Here is a 6,431-nt window from a genome sequence, read left to right as displayed (position 1 = left end):
ATTAGATAGTACTGTGGTATTTTCCCCAAAACTGGTTTTCATTCAGAGGCAACTAGTTTAGTGCTGTGTTGGGAGGTGCCCACACCCACTCCCAGATGCAGTGATTTACGAGGAGCCCTCACAGGACTCAGCGTCCCATTGCACTCGTGGCTTTGCCTTATTACAGCCAAAGGATGCCAAACAGTCAGCAAAGAGAGGAAGCACGTGGGTGACGTCTGGGCAAAACCAGGCGCAAGCTTCCAAGGGTCCTCTCCCAGGGGAGACCCAAAGGACGTGCTGATCCTCCCAGCCATGAACTCCACCTGTGAGAGCATCCCGAATGTTGTCAACCAGGGGAGCTCATTAGGGACTCAGTGCCCAGGGTTTTGACTGGACGCTGCTCGTGGAGGCAGCCTCTGCCTGGCGTATACCCAAACGCTGGGCTCTCAGGAGGAAAGCAGGTGTTCAGCATAAATCACGTTGTTTAGATAAACAGCTTAGACATGGTGAGCCACTCTTATCAGTTAAGTGGGAACCTGCTCAAACCTAAGTTCCCAGACACCAGCCAAGAGCCAACCTTGCAAGCAGGCCTCTTGATGGCTAGGAGTTCGGGTTCGCTATGTGGACGCTCTTCTACACAAACGCCATCAGTAGACTATCAAGAATCATGACAATGACATTAATAAGTTTGGGGGATTTTTTTCCAAGTTGACATCTAGTCCTTTATTTTATGTATTTATTTTTCTTAAAGGTTTCATTTTTTCATAATCTCTACCCCCAACTTGGGGCTCAAACTTGTAACACTCAGATCAAGAGTCATTCATGTTCCATGAATGAGCCAGCCAGGTGTCCCTGGTTCCTTTCTTTACTTTTTGAGCCTTAACAATGTGCAAAGGCACAGGAGTTCTGCTTTTTTTTTTTTTTTTTTTTTTTTTTTTTTTTTTTTTTTAAGTGAGAGTCATGAGCAATTGGAAGTATGTCTGAGGCCTGGCTGCCTCACGTTCACAGGTCCACTTCTGCCCAGGTGAGGCCAGAACACTGCTGTCATATGACAGGATTCGATTTGTCAGAAAGTCTCATTGGTGGCCCCAGTGCCTTTGGAAGGAAAGCTCTCTGCCCTAGAGATGCTGCGAAGGGCATTGAGGACCACGCATCTGGTCATGAAGCTGGTAGTACCCTCAGAGCAGGGAGGAAAGCAAGTTTTGACAAAGCAAAATCAGACTGAAAAAGATTCCAAAAAATATTAAATGTAAAGGAATGATCATTGTTTGCTTCTTTGTAATCGATTCTTTCAGGGCTCTATCCCAAGGTGGTAACAGTCCCTAACATTTAGATGGTGCTTTACTGTCTTCTCAAAGTGCTTTTAGGTATATCTTCTCATACTCTCCTCATAGCAGCCTAGAAAGGAGGCCGGATCTGTAGTATACCCATTTTGCAGATGAGAAACTAAGGCAAGGATAAGGTGAATTTCCCAACACCTCAGGACTAGTGACTTGGGGTCTTTTATTTACTTATTAAAGATTTTATTTATTTATTCATGAGACACACACACACACACACACAGAGAGAGAGAGAGAGAGAGAGAGAGAGAGGCAGAGGGAGAAGCAGGCTCCATGCAGGGAGCCCGACGTGGGACTCGATCCCAGGTCTCCAGGATCACGCCCTGGGCTGAAGGAAGGTGCTAGACCGCTGAGCCACCCAGGGATCCCCACTTGCAGTCTTTTCATCTTGGGTGGTGCTTCTCAGTCTTTAATGTGCAGGAGGCTTAGTAAGTTAGGGGTGGGAGAGCGATCCTGATTCTTCATTTTTCACAAGTTCGCAGGTGATACAATCCAAAAAAGAAAGAATACAAAATACATTACTTTTTAATTGATTTTTAGATTTAATTTTATTTTAGTAAGCTCATAACCTCAAGACCAAGAATCACACACTACTAACTGAGCCAGCCAGGTGCCCCTGATTATTTTTCTTATTGTGAAATAAAACCTACATCCACAAGAGTATAAACTTTACATGAATACTTAAAATTACAATGAAGCAAATGCTATGTGATCCCGCTACCCAGACAAGACGAACTCTTTCTTTCTTTCTCTGTCTCTCCCTGATCATTAAGCCTCCACCTCCTCCTGGGAGGAAACTCTCTCTTGACTTTTGTGATCATCATTTTCTTTCTTTTCTTTAGGAAACTGAATATTTAAAATAATGCTTTTTCATTGCTCTGGTTTCTGATCAGTCATACTTGGTTTCTGATACTTTGGAGTCATCAGTCATTTCACATGTGATAACGATACATGGGCCAAGAGGACAGATCTTGTCTTTGAAAATCTTTAGCAGAAGAAAGACCCCTAGAGGAGCTGGGGTCTGCTATGGAAAAGTATGCACAAACAGAGGGGGTAACCCCCAAACAGAATACTAACTTTAGAAATGGAATATACTGGAATAAGTGAGTCCTGGATGGTTGCTACTACATCAAGTCAATATTTAACAAATCAGTTGTAGTTGGTCAAAGTCTATTACAAATGAGAAAGGTCAGTACCTAGAGGAGATAATAAGATAAGAAGAATGTTATTAAATGTTCCACTTGCCTTTGGGTGGTCTTGCTCATGGCAGTTCCAATTCCCCTCATTTGAGAAAATCATCAGCCCTGATTTAAAAAAAAAAAAATATTCTCCTAAAACTACTGCTTATAGATATGGACCTTTGGTTTGCTTAGTCTGATTAAAAATTCAACTGGGAAGCATATCCAAAGGCCAAGAGCATCAGAGGTGCCAGTGTTTATGTTTAGCACCAGGTGGCCAAGAAGTCTTGCTTCCTGTAAAAAAAGAAAGATCAAAATTTCCCAGACAGCCTATGAATAGGACTATGATGCCAAAAAGAAGGGAAGGCTGAAAACAGCTCCAGCTTCTCGATTGAGTCTTACCAATGCAGCCTGTACTTCATGTGTATCAGTCAGCTACTGCTATGTAACGAATCATCCCCAAATTTAGAGGCTTAATAAACAGCTTAAAATTTCTCATGATTCTTTGGCTTGTTCTGGAGGTTCTTGTGCTGGTCTTTCCTGGACACACTTTGGCTGGATAGCCAGCCGGGCTGCCTGGACCAATATAGTTTCCCACACACGGCTGACAGTTGTGGCAGCTTATTCTTAAATGTTTGTCCCAGAGAAGCGAAGTATTCAGGATTTTTTGTAAGTCAGCTGTTAAACCACTGGTAGCTTGAAATCAGCCATGTGGAAGTGTTTATACTGCAAAAATTGAAAAATGCTATAAATCAGGTCTTTTTTTTTTTTTTTTCTGGAGTGCCGGCTTACCAGGACACCACTGCCTACATCTGTGTGTGTCCTACAAAACCTCACACAGTGTGGGTGCTTAGTGTATGTTTGTTAAAATGAATCTTTGGTTAAGAGGCATGGAGGTGTAAACAGTACTGCAGTCTTATACAAAACGTCAAAAAAAAATCATAAAATGAGGAAACCAAAGCTAAGATAGTGGAGTTTGTTTTAAAGATATGACCTGATTACTAAACACACACACACACACACACACACCCCACATATTATAAAGAGTATCAGTGGCTCTGTTAATTTGAACTGTTACGGTGATGTTTTAGATGAGGAGTTTCTGACTCTGGGATAAATATGTAACGAATACTTACATATCCTGAAATATAAATGGAACAAACAAGATTCCCACAGGCAGTATTCATAAAGCTACAGTGGTGCTGGATCTGAGAGAGAAACAAAGTTGAAGCAGAGGTAGGACAATTCAAGAAGCACACCTCTCTGCTACTGTCCTGCATCTTGTCCCTGTCCTCACTGTGCCCGTGTTCCGTAGATTTTGATGCGCGTCCCTCTGTGACTGCCTCCACCCACATACCTGCCTCTTCTGGCGCTGACTAGACTGGCTGGTTTGTCTATATCTCTCTGCATTTGTTTGGGTTCTCCTTGCATCTCTGTCTGGGTAAAAGAGGAGTTTGGGTGGCAAACTTGGTTAAAGAAACTGTTTTCTTCCCCATACAATTTGCCCTGCCACTGAGCTAAGCGCGTCACCCATGCCCTGGCATGCAAGGGGGCAGCATCTCATCGCTGACCTGCTGTGTTTCCAAGGGTGGTTTGCATCCTGAGAATGACTGATTAGGTTCTCGGGACATCCTTACATTAGCATTCTGGGTAGCTTCTTGGCTTCCTCTACTGTTCTCTTTTTTCCTTTTTGACCAACCTGAAAGAAGTAAAGAATAAAAGCAAAGTACAAACACCCCATCCCTTTTTAACGGTGTTAAAAACTATCTCCTCTTCTGGCTTTCTTTCCCCTGCCTATCTTTAAATGTTGATGTTCCCCAAGGCTTTCTCTTCTGACCTTTGGCTTCTGCTCCTCTCACTCAGTGGGTAGCCCTGGGGGATTTAATCCACTCCCAACTACTGACACTGAAGTCCCAATCCAGGCAGATCCACATACTCAATACCTACTGGACACCCCCCTGGAATACCCTGAAGACTCCCAGTGCTCATGACCCCCTTGTATGAACTCATTGTTTCCTTAAAGCTCACTGAATGGGAGTCATTTTAGTCTTCTTCTCTCTCACCTTCAAATAAACCCTATTGATTCTGTTTCAGTTATCCAATTGCTGCTAAACAAACTGCCCCAAAACTTAGTGGTTTAAAATAACAATGATTTCTTATTTCTCATGATACTCTGGTTTGGCTGAGTATCCTGCTATTATTTTTCTTGGGCTTATTAATGGTCTGCATACAGCCAATTAGCCGGCTGGGAGGTCCAAGATGGCCTCACTCATGAGTCTGGCAGTTGGTGTTGGGTGTCAGGTATTGGCTAGAGAGCCTCAGTTCTTCCCACCTACCTTCTTATCCTCCACTGGGCTAGGCTGGCTTCCTTACATCAGAGTCTCAGGGCAACGCTCCAAACAAGCCAAGCAGAAGCTACCAGGCCTGTTAGGCCTAAGCTTCATAACGCTCATGTCACATCTGTTGCATTTCATTTGTCAAACCAAATCACAAGGCCAACCCAGATTCAAGGAAGCAGGAAAACGGACTCCAAGCCTCATGAGGAGAAGCAGTGAAGTCCCATTGCAAAGGAGTGTAATACAGGGAGGGGGGGAATTTGTGTGCATTCAACAAATGGTCGTATCACCATAGGGTTTTGGAATTTTGTCACAGTCTGACCTGTGTTTTGGGAAGATGACTCTGGTGGTTCGTACATGACGAATTAGAAAGTTCAAAGATTAGAGACAGGAAGCCCAGCAGGGAGTTTGTTTCAGGACACCAGGCAAGGAGCATGAGGGCTTTGTTCCCAGGACCATGATGGGGAGTGTGAATGGAGGGATGAACACGAGATATCCCGGAGTAGAATTCAGAGAAAAAGCTGAGTGTGGACTATCCGCTTCGTACTACCACAAGTGATATAGGGAGATGAGATGGAAGATATTAGCAAAACATGATCCAGTCAATGAAGAGGGACCCAAATCTTTGCTTGTTTTATGAGGAACTTTAAATATTTTTTTTTAAAAAAAGGAAAGCCTAATGCAAAAAAATGGAGATTGTAGTGAACTGCACTCCTTTCCTTTTTCTGATAATAAATTCTCATGGTAAACTCATTCTGCTGTTTCAGATGGGACACATTAGCCTCTCCATACCCCCCTCCCCAAATACCTTTATCCTCCCCCTCAGGGGGCACATGGCCCAGCACTGGCCACACGAGTCCAGATTCAGGGGGTGCACATACAACTCAAACCTGGACAAGAAGTACCTGCACAGGGACTTCCCCATAGGCCCGATCTAGGGAGACTCTCTGTCGGGCCTGTCGAGGATGTGAGGCTGAAGCTGTCCATACAGTGTTGTCGCTCAGACCAGAAAGGGTGGCACACAGAATCATGTGGCGCTGAGCGACGGAAGAGTGAGCTCTAATGATGTGCTTTTGCTCCTGGAGTCCAGCCGTGCTTGAAACAGATGCAGCCTAGATCACCTGTGTACAAAAACCAAGACATTCTTTTCTTACAGAAGCCTGACGAAGTTGCACTTCTTTCAGATGCAACTAAAACAGTTGTGATTTACTGCAGATTGTAACCCAGGATCATGAAAGTTCTGGGTTCCTGCCTCTATGTGCTCCCCCTCCCAACCATCCTGCAAACTTCTATTACGTTATCCTTCCAAGGATCTCCAGTATTTATACTTTAATCCACTTCAAACAGAACCTAGGTTTAATTCCCCCCACCCCCCTTTTATTTATTTTTTATTATTTTTTAAGGTTTTATTTATTTATTCATGAGAGACACATGGAAAGAGAAAGAGAGGCAGAGACACAGGCAGAGGGAAAAGCAGGCTCCATGCAGGGAGCCTGACATGGGACTCGATCCTGGGTCTCCAGGATCATGCCCTGGGCTGAAGGCAGGTGCCAAACCACTGAGCCACCCAGAGATCCCCCGCCCTCCTTTTAAACCAA

At 44.0% G+C, this 6,431-nt stretch overlaps 1 long non-coding RNA gene across 1 annotated transcript; it reads right to left on the bottom strand.

The window, feature by feature from the left end:
• Window positions 1-2,572: 2,572 nt before the first annotated feature.
• LOC121486345 lies at window positions 2,573-5,943 on the bottom strand. Its single transcript, XR_005986608.1, has 4 exons — window positions 5,739-5,943; window positions 4,069-4,196; window positions 3,634-3,705; window positions 2,573-2,623 (listed from the first exon to the last, which is right to left on the bottom strand). It is a non-coding gene; the product is annotated as an uncharacterized LOC121486345 (long non-coding RNA).
• Between the last annotated feature and the right edge of the window lie 488 nt (window positions 5,944-6,431).

This window comes from Vulpes lagopus, chromosome 3 (assembly GCF_018345385.1).
Source record: "Vulpes lagopus strain Blue_001 chromosome 3, ASM1834538v1, whole genome shotgun sequence".
Taxonomy (NCBI): domain Eukaryota; kingdom Metazoa; phylum Chordata; class Mammalia; order Carnivora; family Canidae; genus Vulpes; species Vulpes lagopus.
The sequence above is the reverse complement of the archived record's forward strand: the minus strand, read 5'-3'. Positions and strand labels throughout refer to the sequence as shown.